Source organism: Sminthopsis crassicaudata, chromosome 2 (assembly GCF_048593235.1).
Source record: "Sminthopsis crassicaudata isolate SCR6 chromosome 2, ASM4859323v1, whole genome shotgun sequence".
Classification (NCBI taxonomy): domain Eukaryota; kingdom Metazoa; phylum Chordata; class Mammalia; order Dasyuromorphia; family Dasyuridae; genus Sminthopsis; species Sminthopsis crassicaudata.
Window position 1 is genome coordinate 357,163,813 of NC_133618.1, and position 17,535 is coordinate 357,181,347.

Genomic DNA, 17,535 nt, shown 5'->3' on the forward strand with positions numbered 1-17,535 from the left:
TCAGTAAGTAAACTGAATTTATATTTTGCACTATTTCCTTGGTATTCTTCATGTTACTTTCTTCTATGCTACTCTCTTCTTTGTGAAATAATACAAAAATATAAAAATATTCACACTTTTATAGCATTTTAATATTTACAATGCACTTTTCTCATAACAACTCTGTAAGGCAAGCACTGAAAGTATCACTACCCCATTTTGGGGAAAAGTGACACTCAGAGAAGAAAAATGACTTGCCAAGGGACATTCTTATAGTAATTCTTCTAGAGTTTCAACATTTTTTTTTCTCTTGGAAAGCTGACCTAGGTGCACATTTTGCATATTGTTTAAAAATATTAATGTGACAAGCTTCTGTAGGCAGAGTGATAGTTCCTAGATTTTTCCCTCTTATTTTCAAAGACTATCTCAGAATTCCAGAATTGGGAAAGAGAAGGCAGATTTCCTTTCCATTCTAAGCCTATAGTCATATGCTTATGAAAAAATACTCTTGTATTTTGAAATATTAAATTGCTAAGACCACAGAGAGAAATGCTTGTGTAATAACTACAAATTGACTATGTTGACATGTCCAGGGAACTAAATTTTGGAAAATTTATTTATTATTGACTAAAATGCAATTCATCATTATTTATAAATATTTCACTATTTTTCTTTTTCCCAGTCAAAATGGCAAAAGCGGCAGTGTAGTGTGACAGAGAGCTACCTGGTTTTGGAGCTAGGAAAACCTGGCCTCCAATATTGTTTCTAACACACACTGGTTGTGTAATCCTGGGTAATTTAATTACCTGTCAGTGCTATAGACAAGTCTCTAAACTATAAATTGTAAAGAAGGTGATCACCTGCATTGCTAGAAGGAATTCCTTCTTCTAGGAATTCCCTATTCTAGGAAATCATAGTTCTAGTCCCTACTTTATTTGATCTTTATTGATTGATTATTGTATTGTATTGATTATTATATGATCTATAAAGTTTATAAAATGTTTTGTAAATGTTTTGTATACATTATCTCATTTGATCATCATGACAAGCTTGTAAATTGGGTGCTATTATCTTCCTTATTTTTCAGATGAGGAAATTGGTTCTTAGAGGTTAATTGACTTATCCAAGGTCATTTGAAAACCATATTTGAGATGATATTGGAACTCTTAAGTCTTCCTGACTCCGGGTATAGTGTTCTAGCTTTTTTAGCATTTTTTTAAAAAAGATTCTGACTTTTAATCCACTCTACTATTCACTTCTGTTTTATGAGAGTATATCCCATTCACATCCATGGTTATAATGACCAGCTCTGTATTTCTCTCCATTCTTTTTTCTTCTCTCTATATACTCTTGTTCTCTTTCCACCTTGTCCCTCCATAATAGTGTTTTGTTTCTAACCTAACCACTTTCAACCTGCCTTCCTTTCCAACACTCTTCCTCCATTTTCTTTCCCCTTTCTCCTCCTACTTCCTTATAGAGTAAGTAAATTTTCCATACCCAACTGAGTGATTATTTTATTTCCTCTTTGAGCCAAAACTACTGATGAGATGAAGCTTCAGACAATGTTCATTACCTTCTCTTCTTTTCCTCTATTGTAATAGGTCTTTTATGGTACTTCATATGTTCTAATTTTGTCCCATTATACTTCCCCTTTTCTCTTATCCTAGTATAACAATTTTTCCACCCCTTAATGTCCTTTTTTTTTTTTTCGGATTTCATCACATCAGTGTTCATTCATATCCACACCTTCCATCCATGTATATCCCCTCTGCCACAATAACAGATACAGTTTTCAAGATATCATTTTCCCCATCTAGGGATGTAAACAGTTTAACCTTTAAATAATATATATTTTCCCTGTTTCCCTTCCTATACTTCTCCTATATTTGAAGATCATATTTTCTGCTTACTTGTTATTTTTTCAATAGAAATAATGAAAATCTTTGACTTCATTGAAGATTCATCTCTTCCCCTGAAAGATAATATTCAATCTCACTGAGTAGTTAATTCTTGGTTGCAACCCCAGGTCCTTTGCCTTCTGAAAGATGGTATTCCAGCTCTATGATCCTTTATTGTAAAAGCTACCATATCTTGGGTACTCCTTTAGCAGAAAAATTTCTCAGAAATATTAAAAATAAAAAAGAGTGGATGGAGACATATACAATATATTAAAAATGTTGTTCAAATATGTCACCCAGTTGACTTCCTGGAGACTTCAAGAGTAAATATTATGAACAGAAAAGCATCTAGAGTTTGTGATTTTCATTCTGATATTGGTAGATTCCTAAAGATCACTGATAGAATCTTTGATGCTTATTTGTATTAGAAAATAGATGAGTATCAAGGCAATCTTTAGATCCCAAAGGAGTCAGGGATCTTCATTAAGTAACCTACCCGTATTTCTCTAACATCTCAGTACAAGCCTTCTGCTCCAGCAAGGTAACTTTCTCTTTATCTTGCCACATTTATCCTATTATTATGACTGTGCTCAGGTTGTCTGAGCCTAGGAAGCCTTTCAATTAAGACAGTTGAAATTTTGCTTTCTTCAAGAACTTATGGTTTACTATCTTACTTTGTGAAATATGTATAGTCTAAACCAGATTAAATATAATTGGGAACTATTTAACAGAATAAATAAAAATATAACAGAATACAGGTAAATTATGTGGTAAACAGGGATCTTTTATGTATACTTTGGTGGCCACATTTCTATTTGACATTACTAGGATAAAGCATGGAGTCAGAAACGTCTGAGTTCTAATCCTGAAAAAGACTTTCTAACCTTGTGACGACTGGCAAACTCTCTGTTTCAATTTTGTGAAGTCCAGGTTAGCACCCTGGATACCTTAGAATCAGCCAGAGTCAGGATAAGCAAAAGTCCTTGGTCTTTATTCTTGGTCTTTTAGGGTAGCAATCAGGAGAATGGACACAGGAATCTCCACACCTTCTTTCTCTCTCTCCACCACCAAAAGGTAACTCTCGCTTGTCTTACTCCACCCTCCAATACTCTTACAATTCTCCATATGCACCAACAGATCAAGCCAGCATAGGATAGTGGGCCAGGCCATTTTCCAAGCATTTGCTAATAGAGTATTGTCCAATTGATTCTTAGCCTTAAGTGCTTGGTTATCCAAGTGCACCTGCTCAGAGTTTCAGCCCTTTACACAATTTCCTTAGTTTCTTAGAAATGATATTACCAGTTTCACAGAGTTATGAGAATTAAATGAAACAGTATTATAAAATCAAGTATTTGGCTTAATAAATGTTTATTAATTGATTGACAGATCTTAAGAGCAATATTAATATTAACTTTTACTATTATATATTATGAAAAACAATGTATTTTAGAAGAAGAAATACTGGACTGAAATTCAAAATACTCTGGTCTCAGTTATGCTTTGTGATTAATTAGCTGTCCTACTTTAAGCAAATCCCTTCCTACATCCAGACTTCATTTTCCCAGTCTCTTCCATGGAGAAGGAATGATGTAGGATGTCAAGAACCAATGAGAATTCAGTTTCACAAAGGAATCCAGCTCCTTGTCTTACCAGATAAAGAACAGAAGGGCCACAGTAACACAGAATTTAGAGCTCTCTGGTTGCCCCATGGAAGCTAAGGAGAGACAATGATTTGGCTAAAGTTACACAATTAATAAGAATTAGAACAGCTATTGGAATATGATTTTTTTTTCACTCCACAACTACTGTTCTTTCCATCACATCATATCTTTGCATCAGCTTCCAGTGACTTATACCAGGCTAAACTGTGGCCCTTGGAGCCAGGTCTTTCTAAGCTATTTCTCTGTGCCCCCAATTATTGGAGAAAGTAAAAGGAGAGTATAATATGCTATGATTTCATAGATATAGGAATTATTTACAATCTCTGGAGCTTCTGGTCTTAGAGACTGAGAAATTAAGTGATTTGCCCAAGTTCAAACAATCAGTATTTGTAAAAGGTAGGATTTAAACATCAATATTTCTGAATCCTAGGTTGGCTCTCTCATCTTTAAGTTCTTTTTGCCTTTCTCTTGGTGTCTTTCCCATAGTGCCTTATCCTACCAATTCATCAACAATGGTATTTTGATATAGAAGTAAATTGGCAGTGACCAAGTAAGGGGATACAGCTTAGAGTTGGTTACAGGTGATGAAAAAAATCAAGGGACTGGTGCCTGGAGAATGGCTATTAATTGAGAGATACCAGACCCCCAAAATGAGATTACTGTGTGATAAAAGACATGTAAGGGGCTCTGGTTATTTCTAAAAGTAGCTAGGAACACACAAGGCCAAATTGTCAACTGAGCACAAAGCTGGGGGCTTGTGGTGATTATAGCCAGGGAGTGAAAAAGCAGTAAACAGGAGAAACTTGTGGAAACTGGGAAATCAAGGTTGATTGGAGTGGACCAAGGACATTCATGTCCCTGCATCCCTATTATGTCATAGGCAACATCATGCCTGGATCATATGTATTTTCAATGTGTGTGTCCTTCTCCACTTACAAGATGAAACGGAAAAAGAAAAACATACAAAACAGAGAAAGAGAGAGAGAAAGGATAGTGACAATGAAGGAAGTGATTAAAGGGAGAAGAGGAAAATCTGTTCCATTGCAAAATCATCCAGAAAAGTTGATTACATAAGTGAGAGAAATATAAAATTGTCAAGGGACTTGAATGCCAGAGTCAGGAATTTTTATTCTCCCTTGAATGCCAGAGTCAGGAATTTTTATTCTATCATTATCTTTGATCATATCATTTGGCCTACTTCCAAATCTTCATGGCTCCTCACTGTATACAACTTCTGTAATTCAGGGAATTATCAAACCATTCTATCATAATTGTTGCTATAGTAGAAAATAAATACCCATTGTCAAAGAGTACATGTCAGAAAACTTGTGAGGATATGAAACATTAGTCTTAGAAGAAATTTAACAACCTCCCCTTTAATTAGGTCAGATTTTTTTGTCAAGCAAGACTGAAGTCAATTCCTGTCCAAACAAGAAAAAATACAATTGTGAAATTTAGACTGAATTATTTTAACCATGAGTTTCTCCAAAGTAACTTCTAATGGTCTCTGGTTCCTTGTAGATTGATTCATAACTCTCTTGAATGTTGAATTCTTACATCTTTGTTTTGCCTTCTACAATGCATTTCCCTGAAAAAGCATCAAGATTGTCATATCCATATCTTAAGCCTTGAGAAAGGAAGGGAATAATATTTATATAGTGTCTACTATATACAGGCACAATGCAATTTACAAATATTATCTAATTTAATCTTTTACAATAATCCATACAATAGGTACTATTACTATTCCCACTTTAATAGTTGAGGAAACTGAGTCAAGAGGAGATTAAATCACTTGAGAGTCACACAGTGTGTGTCTAAGGCATTTTCCTGACTCTTAAATCCAGAGCTCCATTCACTGTGCCACCTAAGGTTATGGGAGGAAAACAGAGCAAAACAGAAAATTGGAGTAATCACACCAATTTCCCATAAGAGAGAAGTAGAAATTACATAATATTTCACACATTCTTAGAGACTAAAAGAGCCCTTAGGAGTCATCTCTAATTCAAATCCTTCATTTTATAAATAGGGAAATTGAATTTACTGGAGATAAATGATTCATTCTGAATCACTTAACTAGTAGCCGGCAAAACCAAAGTTTTGAACCCAGGTTATTGAATTTCATTTTCTTGATTTTTTGAAGACAAGATTTGATTTCAGTATTGTAGGGGACTGGGAAGAAATCTTTTGTCAATACAGGACCACAACTACTCTGCATCTTAGAGAGTTGTTAGGATACTGAGTTGTTAGGCTGTTGAGTTAAGTGACTTGCCCAATATCATAGCACAGGTCAATGATGAGACTTGAATCTAGATCTTTCCAGAATAGAAAGCTAGTTCTTTAGCTACTTGTTAGCTGTGTCTTTAATTTTTGTAGATTTTATACTCAAAATTCCAACTAGTTCTCTCTCCCTGGACTATTGCCCATGTCTCTGTTTAATTGTTTTACTGGACAGCTTTTCTCCACCAAATCCCCCATGTCCAGTGCTGGACAGCTGCAAAGAGAATGAATCAACAGCTGTGTAACAAAATGTTCTGTACATCTCTATCATTAGTTTGATACCATCCCCCTGACTTTAAATAGGTCTGAAAGCTTTCGTAGATTTTTAAATACTTTTAGATGTTATAAGAATAATGAAATGCTCAGGTAAATTCACAGAGCAAGAGAGTGACTCTGAGCAAGTCACTTTCTTCTGTTTGCCTCTGTTGCACATCTGTAAAATGAGTAGGGAAGGAAATGGCAAACCACATTTTTGTTGAGAAAATGCCATATGAAGTCACAAAGAGTTGGATACTATTGAAAAATGACTAAACAACAAACAATAGATAAATCCACAAAGGCCAAATCTTTCCATGTCTTCTCCACTTGGCATTTCCCATCTTTGTCATCTTGGTCAATTTGACTCAAATTTAAAAGAATATGAACCATTCCCTAATTGATAAATGGTCAAAGGATATGAAAAGATGGTTTTCAGATAAAGAAATTAAAATCATCTGTAGTCATATGAAAAAATGCTCTAAATCACTATTGATTAGAGAAGTACAAATTAAAACAAGTCTGAGGTACTGTCTCACAACTATCAGATTTTGTGTTGTTACTCCTTCAATTATTTTCTTTGTCCATTTTATTTCCTTCTTTTTCAGTTTATAAAAGTCCGCAAAATTGTTCATTCTTGTATTGATGTTAGAGTATACAGTATTCTTTGATTCTACTCATTTCATAGTGAATTAGCACTAGGTTCTACAAATCATGCCATTTTTGAATTTGATCTTTTTGAAATCATTTGTATCTTCATTTTTTACAACACACTTTGTCACATTCATTTACAACTTATTCTGCAGTTCTTCAATTAATGAACATACCATCAGCTTGCTTTTTTTGCCACCATAAAAAAGAGCTACTATAAATATTTTTGGACATAGAAGATGCCCTTTTCTAACTTTTTTTTTTTGAATATAAGCTTAAGAGTTGTATATTTGGGTTTGTGACAAATGAAAAGTTTGAGAGACAATGTCTAGGTAATTATGACAAATTAATAATTAATAAAATCATCAGTCATTTGGATCATGATGGTCTATATGCCCTTGGAAGAGTGGATGTTTATAACACATGGCAATCAACTCTGGTTAAGAATTAATGAAAGAATAAATATTATAGTGAGATGGTATGAATGCCCACAAGGCATTCATAACTCTTGTGAAAACCCTTGTTAATGCCCACTCTGCATTCACTATTGCCAGTCTCTCCTAATTTCCAGGCCCTCAGAGAAATCTCTGGTCACTGTCTTTTTCAGTGCTTAAAGCAATTTTAACAAGCTTACCTCTCTCTGAGGTCTTCAGAGATCTCTGGCCCTCATTTCATAGAATAATGGTTTAAATGCATGATAGAGTACTCGAAAGTAGTTATATGCAAGCTCAGGATCTTTATTCATATGTTTACATCCTACCCTCTAACCTCCTGCACAAGAGGTCTTAGTTACTTTTCCTAGCTGAGCTCCTAGTAAAAAAGGACCAACTCGCTTGTCCCCACAGCTTAAATAGGGTCTATGAGGTCATACACATAGCCAATCAAAGAAGGAGACACCACCCATTGATGATGCAATCTCAATGGGACCAGATTTCTCGCCCACGAGGTGGTCCCTCTTTATTCACAGAAAATCACATCCTGGAGTCTCAGGCTATATGCCTCTGTTTATTCCTGATTGCACAATGCCTGACTCCTCCTCCAACCCTTACAATTCCCCTCTCTTGTAAAGTGGAGACTGCTCATCACATCAAGCTAACTTTAACATCAACAATAGCTTGCTTGATCAATGAGATTACAGAGTATATATAACAGAACAATAAACAAAAGTATGACAGTGAAAACTAGGCCAACAATAGTTAAAACCAAGCATTGATAGCATGGTGTTCAATCCATTCAATAAAGTCATGCTCAAGGAGGTAGAATATCAAAGAGGTAGGATGTCATAAGTCTATAGTTTCAGTTGTATACACCTTTTGGTAAAGAAAGGCACAGAGGAGGGGTGTATACAAGAAAAGTCATGTCCTGTAGCACTCCCTCATTAACAGGTGGGTGTGTTGGTTTTTCACCCACTAATTTAGAGGCATAGTCCTTAAATAGAAAGCATAGGGCAAAACCTCTCCCCAGGCCACCATATGAACAGTGAGTAGCCATGGGAGAAGCGCACAAGCCCATTGTCCAGTGATCAGTTTGTATATATTGCACATCACCCAAGACAATCCAATTTAGCTGCTACACTGGATCTGTGTCTGCTGTCTTTGGTGCCATGGTCAGGAGGGACATGGCTGCCATCAGTATCTGAAGGGCTGCTGACATCTGGCCGATCCCTCTGAGCTGTCGTCATCTGATCCTTTTTTTCTTGGTTCCCCAAGTCATGGATGTTTTTGGTTGGGATCCACTCCTCTGCTGCTGGGTCTGCATCTGGAATAACAAGAGTGTATCCGGGACCCAACCTGAGCCCTTTCAGATGCTATCTAAGCCCTTCCACATCACTGTGGAGAGAGATCTTATCCCTTGTCAGCCAGTCTGTTAGTTAACTTCATTTTCTGCATGTGCCAGAAGCACATTGCTAGGGTAAGATCCAAGGAATGTGGAAATTATAAGTAATCATATGTATATATCATCACATCTAAGCAGGCCTGCGTGAGTTGAGTGGAGGGGCTTGTAAACCCAAATACCCCTTTTTTCTTGCTTAGGAGCATCTTGAGAGTACAATTAGCCCGTTCAACAATGGCTTGTCCCATAGGGACAGTGGAATGGGCAATGCCAAATTCAGTGCAGATGGGTTAAAAGGCAGAAGATGTATAAGTTGGTCCATTATCTATCTGTGCACGTGGAATTCCTGCAATGGAAAAGCAATGATAAAGATGGCTGATCACATGCCTAACTGATTCTTCTGATTGGAATGAAGCCATGAGGAATTGAGAGTGTATATCCACGGTTACATGGATGCACACTGCCTTTTAACATGAGTAACATCCATTTACCATTGGGCGACTCACCACGAGGATTTGTTGTAGTATCTCATGGAGCAGGATGAAAAGGAGCACAAGTAGTACAGCATCTGCTTTAGAGATGCCATACCAGCCTTCACAATGAGCAAGCAGGTAAATGAAACAAAACATGTGTCTTATGGGCAGAGGAATAGAGGCCACACAAAGGATAAAGAAGGGCATCAGCTACCCTACTGCCCTCAAATATGGGACCAGTGCCATCAGTGTGAGACCTAATATGCATGATAAAAAGAGGTGTGTCTCTGTTGTTCAATGAATGCTGAGCCTGATGAAGGAGATCAGTGAAGGTGGAGTGCCTGTCATTTATATGTGCATGTGATCGCTGTTGGATGGCTTGACAGGCATAAAGACTGTCTGTAATGATATTAATAGCCTCTTTATATCATTGCATGGAATGTATAATGGAATACAATTCATTTTTCTGTGTGGAATCATAGGGGGTGTCAAGGACGTATGTCTCTTCAGTGTCCTCCCTGTGATCTTTGGTAGCATCAGTAAAAATATTAAGGTCTTGCATTGGCTCTGAGGAAAGTGATGCACTGGCAATACTTAATCTTTTGTACAACTCCCTAAGTGGCTAAGAAGTATGCAAAGGCAGTAACAGACAAAGCTGTAACAGAATTGTCCACATTAAGTTATCCTGGGCAATAGCAAGCACTTGTTGTTCTGGTATACCAAGAGCCAATTGAGGAGGCCACCCTGAGATAAGTATGGACTGTTGGCAACATTGCTACAAAAAGTAATCAAGTCTCTCAATCTTACTGGTCAGAATGTGTGAAGGTCTAGTAGGGCACAGCCACTCTATGGGGTGCTCACCTTGGTGCAGTGTGGTGAAAAAGGGCTTATCAACAAATGCTGACAACATCAAGGGCTGTGAAGGATCAATTCTAGAGATAGGGCAAGCGCCCAGCAAAGGAATAGATTGTAATTCTGCACAGACCTCTGCAGCCCATGATTGTGGTGATGTCAGAGCAGAAGAGCCTTTTAAAATATCATAAAAGGGGTGCATAACAGAAGGTGGAATCGGATGAGTGGACCTCAACCATTGTAAAGTTCCCACCAGCTGTTGGAAGTCATGAAGAGTTTTGTACTTACTCTCATCCACCTTAGGAGGTACCTTAGACACAGTAAGATCTTGAACATTGTGCCCCAGATAGAGAAATGGAGGCTTAGTCTGTATTTTATGTGGTGCCACTAAAAGGTTCTGTTGAGCTAATATTTGAATAATGTGTTGCACAATGCTTTGCAACTGTGATTTTTCCTTAGTGGCTGCCAGTATATACTCCATGTAATGAAGTATATAGATATTTGGTATAAACTTTTGACCAGAGCAAGAACCTGGTCCATGTACCATTGACAAAGGGTGGGACTGTTAGCTATCCCTTGTGGTAATACATTCCACTGCCATCTAGTGGCAGGAACTTGTAAATTAATAGCTAGAGCAAAAAAGGTAAATTTCTATCTGTAGGATGTAAAGGAATAGAGGAAAAGCAATCCTTTATGTCAATAACCACCATATGATATTCCCTAGGGACCATATTAGGAGATGAAAGGCTTGGTTGTAGGGTCACCCATGGGTTGCACAGCAGTATTCACAGCTCTCAAATCAATTAACATGTGCCATGATTTGTTCTTTTTCCTACAAAAACAGGAGAATTATAAGCACTAAAGGAGGGCTCACTATGACCCAATTTCTCTTGTTCCATAATGATGGATCTCTAGGCTGTAAGTTTTTCCTTTGAGAGGGACCACTGATCCACCCATATAGGACAGTCATGTTTCCATCTTAAGGTAGCACTGCCAGGATCTCAGTGGCCACCATTAGTTTTCCTCAATGTGTAATGTTGTCCAAAAGGCTTTCAGTAAGTCTCTTCCCCACAAGAAGGTTCTAAGACCTACAATGACAAGAGGCCTAAAGACACCCTTCTGATTCTCACATTCCCAATGAAGTCTATTAGACTGGGAAGCATGTTGCATGCCAACCTTAACTGTCACTGTTTGAGTCTGAAACGGCCATTCAGGAGGCCAATTAAATTTTGTTATAACACATATATCAGCCCCTGAATCAATCATTCCTAGGAATGGCCTGTTTTCTATATAAATAGTACACATCAGTTTTTCTTGCCCAATCATTTGAGTAAAATTCACCTCACCAAAGGGATGTAATGGGACTGCTTTGGCAATTGGATGATCTCCCTTTAAGTTCACAGGATATGGGTGAGGATTGGTGACCAAGATAAATGGTTTCATGTGTTTTAATATCATAGCATGTACAATCACAGGTGTATAGTCTGAAAGTCCAATCACTAATCTATCTCTAGCCTTGGGTTGTACCTCAATATGTGCAATGGCCCATGGGTCAATATCAAAGCCCTCAACTGCATTCACCAAGTACTGTCCATATTCCTCATCTGGGCCTGATAATTCTCTTTGAACACTACCGAGTAGGCTCCTGATCTATCTGGTATGCATTTGGGGCTCACTTGGGGCCCATTGGCCCATTTCCCTGAACTGTAGAATTATTTTTTATCCTGGTCTTGCAAAATTTTGCAATGTGGTCTCTCTTGCCACAAGCAAAGCAAAAGGATTTTCCACCCCGTTGGCTGCTTATGGCATTGGACATGGAAATGTCCTTTTCTGCCACAGTTAGAACATTTTTTTCCCTTGTCTTTCTTGTTCATTCCCCGAGTGATTCCTTGGGCTATAGCTGAGGCCATTGCATCTGCATTGACAGCCTCATAATCTGCTTCATAATATTTATCTATAATTTCAGAGACAGAAGCTTCTTTAGAAAGTCCAGCCATTATATGGCTGCACACTTTATTCATTCCCTCTTTTAACAGTTGCCTGAAAAGGTCAGAAGCACCACCTTTCCCTATAACTCTGTCAACTGCTGTTCTTAATTGGGACACAATCTTGAATAGGTTCTTGAGGGCCCTGTTTTATTAAAGATGTTGCTGTACCAGCCCCTCTATCTATTCTCTCCCAAGCTTATATAGCATACTGTGCAATAGGTAGAAATACAGTCACATCATGTAAAATCTGAGCCTGAGTTGTGTAATAGCGAACATTGCCAGTAATTACAAGTACAGATTCTTCTGGATCCCGTTGATTATTGGCCACAGCATATTTATGAGCTTACTTAGTAAATTCTGATTGGCCAGGAGTAAAACAAGCAGATAGATTTCCAAGCACTTGATCAGCTGTAACATTTGTATGGTATATGGAGCATTTGGGCCATAATAATACAAGCTTGTTTCACTTCCTTCAACATTTTAAATGGGATTGGGATATGTGTCTGGTCTCTGGCCCCATCCTCCTCTACTGGGTAGCCCTGGAGGCCCCAATTGGAATCCCATGGCATTACATCCTCCCCCTCAGCAGCTGACCTTATTAAAGTTTCCTGTAAAGCTGTACGGGGGTGGCTCTTCTTGTATTCAATGGGAAAAGCAATTGGTCTTTGCAAAGTAATCTTTTGTCTCTTCTCCAGCTCAGCATGTAGGCAGAGGTCTTGCTTTCCTTATACTCTCTGCCCTAAAATAATACTTTCTTGGTTCTCTGCCTCAGCCTTTAGCTGGAGCTGTTGTACTTCTTGTTCTAATTGTAGTAAGCTAATCTTTGATCTGTCTTCTGATTCTGCTAAGTTCTTGAATCATTTGTTCTATCTGCTTAATCCCCTCACCCATCCCTTCTTTCTGAGCTGTACTTCAGGGGTGTGGGAGTTAGTTTTCTTTGCTATCTTGATCATCTAAGGGTGTGTACTAATGTGCTAATGAAAGGTATATATACCTTGGAGTTTGGGAGCAATCTCCTGCTTTTCATAGGACATGTTTTTTGTTAAAAATTACCTGTTTGATTTTCTAACTCACAAGCTTGAGCTGCATTTACAACTGCACTCTCAAGTTTAGTCATAGCTAGACCCATAATGCTTCTCTGCCTCCCCTCAGAGGGGGAACTACCATGCCTTCCCAATTAATGGGGTCTGGCAATTTAGAGCGCTTCCCTCACATTTGGGCTGCCACTTGTGAATGCCCACAAGGCATTCACTACTCTTGTGAATACCCTTGTTAATGCCCACTCTGCATTCATTATTGCCAGTCTCTCCTAAGTCCTAGTCCCTCAGAGAAATCTCTGCTCACTGTCTTTTGCAGTGCTTAAAGCAATTTTATCAAACTTACCTCTGATCTACAGAGATCTCTGGCCATCATTTCATGGAATGATCATTCAATAGAGCTCTCAAGAGTAGCTGTATAAAAGCTCAGGATCTTTATTTTCATGTTTACATCCTATCCTCTAACCTCCTGCACACTCTTAGTTACTATTCCTAGCAGAGCTCCTAGTAAAAAAGAACCAACTTCCTCATCCCCACAGCTTAAATAAAGGAAAACTGCCCCAATGTCCTAGAACCAGAGGGTAAAAATAGCCATTGAAAGAACTCACCAGGGCAGCTAGGTGTCCCAGTGGGTAGAGTACCAGCCCTGAAGTCAGGAGTACCTGAGTTCAAATCTGGCCTCAGATATGTAACACTTCCTAGCTGTGGGACCCTGGGCAAGTGACTTAACCCCAATTGCCTCAGGAAAAAAAAAGAGAGAGAGAAAAAGATAGAAAGAACTCACCAATCACCTCCTGAAAGAGACCCCAAAATGAAAAATCTCCCAAGAAATTTTGTAGCTAAATTCCAGAATTATCAGATCAAAAAGAAAATACTACAAACAGCTAAAAAGAAATAATTCAAATATCGAGGAGCCACAATCAGGATTGCTCAGGTCTTAGCAGCTTCTACATTAAAGGATTGAAGGGCCTCAAATATGATATTCTGGAGGACAAAGGAACTTATACTGCAGCTAAGAATCAACTATCCAGGAAAATTAAGCACTATCTTTCAGGAGAAAGATGGACATTCATTGAAATAGAGGATTTTCATTTATTTTTGATGAAAGACCAGAATTGAACTGAAAATTTGATCATCAGAAACAGTCAAGCTAAAAAGGAGAGGAAAAGAAACTATGGTTTTTAAAAGTTAAAATATTTACATTCCTATATGGGAAAATGATACATTTAATTCATGAGAACTGTATCTTTTTTAGGTACATATTTAGATGGTGTGATTCTAATTTGACTTTATTGTGACATGAAAAAGAAACTAGGGGTGGAAAAGGGATTGTACTATAAGAAGAGGGAAAGAGAGTCAAAATGGAGTAAATTATATTACATGAAGAGGCAAAAAAGACTTATTAAATTTGAGGGAAAGAAGGGAAGGGAATGAGCATTGTGTAAACCTTAATCTCACCAGATCTGACTCAAAGAGAGAATACCAAACATATTTAGTTTAATAGAGAAACTTGCTTCATTCTATACATTCCTATAGAGAAGTAGAAGGAGAAAGGGGAAAGGTCAGAGGGACAAAATAGAAGAAACAACAGAAGAAGAAAGGGAAAGAGATAACAAAGGGAGACGGGCTATAAAAGGGGAAGGCAGATTGAGGGAGGTGGTGGTCAGAAGTACCTGGTGAATAGGGCAAGGGAAAACAGAAAGAGAAAAGGGAAAATAAGATGGCAGGAAATACAGAGTTAGTCATTTTAATTGTGAATGTGAAGGGGATGAACTTTTAGATAGAATGGAATCAAGTAGCAGATTGGATTGAAAGCCAGAATCCTACAATATGTTATTTACAAGAAACACATTTAAAGCAGAGTAGTATGGGGAGAGTAAAGGTAAAAGCAGAATTTATTATGCTTTGGCTAAAGTAAAAAAAAGCAGGAGTAGTAATCCTGACCTCAGATCAAACTAAAGCAAAAATAGATCTAATTTAAAAAGATAAGGAAAAAACTACATCTTGCTAAAGGATACCACAGATAATGTATTAGAACATAAAAATCTCAAAATCAAATGCAGAAAGGCAGAAATAGTAAATGCATCTTTTCAGATCATGATACAATAAAAATTACATGTAATAAAGGTCCAGGGGAAAATAGGCCAAAAATTAATTGGGAACTAAATAATCTAATCCTAAAGAATGAGAGGGTATAACAACAAATCATAGACAATATGGGCAACAGAATGACAATAGGGGCAACTAGGTGGCACAGTGGATAGAGCATCAGCCTCCCTGGAGTCAAGAGGATCTGAGTTCAAATCTGACCTCAGATACTTAACACTTCCTACCTGTGTGACCCTAGGCAAGTTACTTAACCCTGATTGTCTCAGCACACACAGACACACACACACACACACACACACACACACACACACACACACACATACAAAAGATGATGATAATCACAAGAAAACATACCAAAATTTATGGGATGCAGCCAAAGCAGTTCTTAGGAGAAGTTTTATATTTCTAGATGATTACTTGTATAAAATAGAGAAAAAGAAGCACAATTAAAAGATACAAAACCAAATGGAAACTTAACAATGAAATCTTAAATAAATAGATCAAAGCACAAAAATAGCACAAAAAAATAACAAAAAAAAGCACAAAGCCTAAAAATAATTATAAGTATGTAGAAAAAATAATAGTGATGAAACAATATACCAAAATTTCTGGGAGTTAAAGCAGCCCTCAGAGGAAAAATCATATCCCTGCAAACACACATCAACAAAATAGAAAAAGAGAGAATTAATTAACATACATTAGTATGTATTTTTTAAAATGAGAAAATCAAGAAATGAACCTAAATATGTAAAAAAAAGGAGAGAGTAGATAGATGAAAATTAGAAGAGAAATAAATGCGCTGGAAACAAAAAAATCCTATGGAATTAATAAAACTGAAAGCTAGTTCTTTGAAGATTATTAAAATTTATAAAACTTTAGACAATATGATAAAAATAGAAAATAAAATCAAAATAATAAATGAACAAGGTGAAATCACATCGAGAATAGAAAAGGAACAGAGTAACAAAATATTCAAACTAAAAGAAGACTAAAGAACCTTTTCTTTAAAAAAATCTAATCTCAAAAGAGAAAATAGAACTAGTTGTACATAAACTATCAAAAAGGGGAAAGGGGACACTTACTTTTGATGGATCCATAAGAGAATTCTAATAATTTTTGAAGAATTAATACCAATATTATAAAATTATTTTTAAAAAATAATGAAAAAGCAAACATTCTACCTTTTATGAGACAAAGTTCAAATAGCTAAACCATGGAAAAATAAATCACAGGTAACTTACAGACTGATATCATTAATAAATATCAAAATTCAAAAGTTTAAAATAAAATTATATTAAAGAGGCTATAATGATAAATCCAAGAAATCATTATGGCCAAATTGTATTTATACCATGGTTGCAACAATGGTTCAACATTCAGAAAACAATATTACTAACCATACTACAATATCTTTCTTTCTTGAATGATTTAGGATCTGTGTCCCAAATTTTTCAATTAATTCCTTTATCCATACAGACAGTCTATAAGGCAATACTCTGTTAAGTTTGCTTCTATGGCTTCTGTACTTAAAATGATCTCCATTATATAATTTCTGGATTTGCTTACATGAGAATATATTTTTTTAAGGTTCAATGCTAATCAGTAACTCCTTTGACCTATTCTCTGTCTTTTGACTAAGATATAAATTTCATTATCAATATTACTGTAATGCCTGTACAATGCTATATAAATGTCAGTTATTATTAATATAGTCCAAATTAAGTCCTATCCAACCAAATCTCAACAATAACTATGAGGTAAAATTTACACTTTTCATTATATTTTACTTTTTTCTTAGCCTATAAAACAACAATGTCCTTACCTACCATAAATTAGCAATTGGTACAGTTCTTTAAATAGTAGAAAACAAAAGGGACTGGCCTAATGTGTACTATCAACTCACAAAGAAATCAGCGAGGATTGAAAAACTGAACAATATAAATAGCTCTTCTAGTAATCTTCCAATTATCAGCAACATTTGACTAAATTTAATATTCTCTCTCTTTTCTCTCTCTCTCTCTCTCTCTCTCTCTCTCTCTCTCTCTCTCTCTCTCTCTCTCTCTCTCTCTCTCTCTCTCCTGAGCTCTAGATATCTTTGTACTTTGCTGGCCCCTTTGCTCTTCTCCCATACATTATCTTATCAATGGGAACCTACTCATTACCTTGGAGGCCTCTTAATTTTTTTAAAGGCTTTTTATGGTTACTAGTATTTTTTCCTGATTTGATCTAATTATAATACTCCCTATATCATATATTACTTATGCACAAATCATCCTAAATAAGAGGAAAGTCACCTTCCACCATCATGTATCTCTCCATTGCTCTTTGGGTCTCCTTTAGATGATACATTTTCATATTTTAAAGAATATGGTATTCCATGATTCTTGTTCATACCATGTTACCTTATGTGTTAAGGATCTATGGAAGTGCTGGGCAGTTTCTTTAATGTCATTGGTAACAGGGGAACTTTTACATTTGGAATATAAAACTTAATATGCTATATTAGTGCTTTTGTTTAA

General features: G+C 36.6%; 1 pseudogene; it reads right to left on the minus strand.

Moving 5' to 3' along the window:
* The window catches only part of LOC141552840 (7SK snRNA methylphosphate capping enzyme pseudogene), a 94,850-nt pseudogene extending 81,851 nt beyond the window's left edge, over positions 1 to 12,999 (minus strand).
* Positions 13,000 to 17,535: the final 4,536 nt, after the last annotated feature.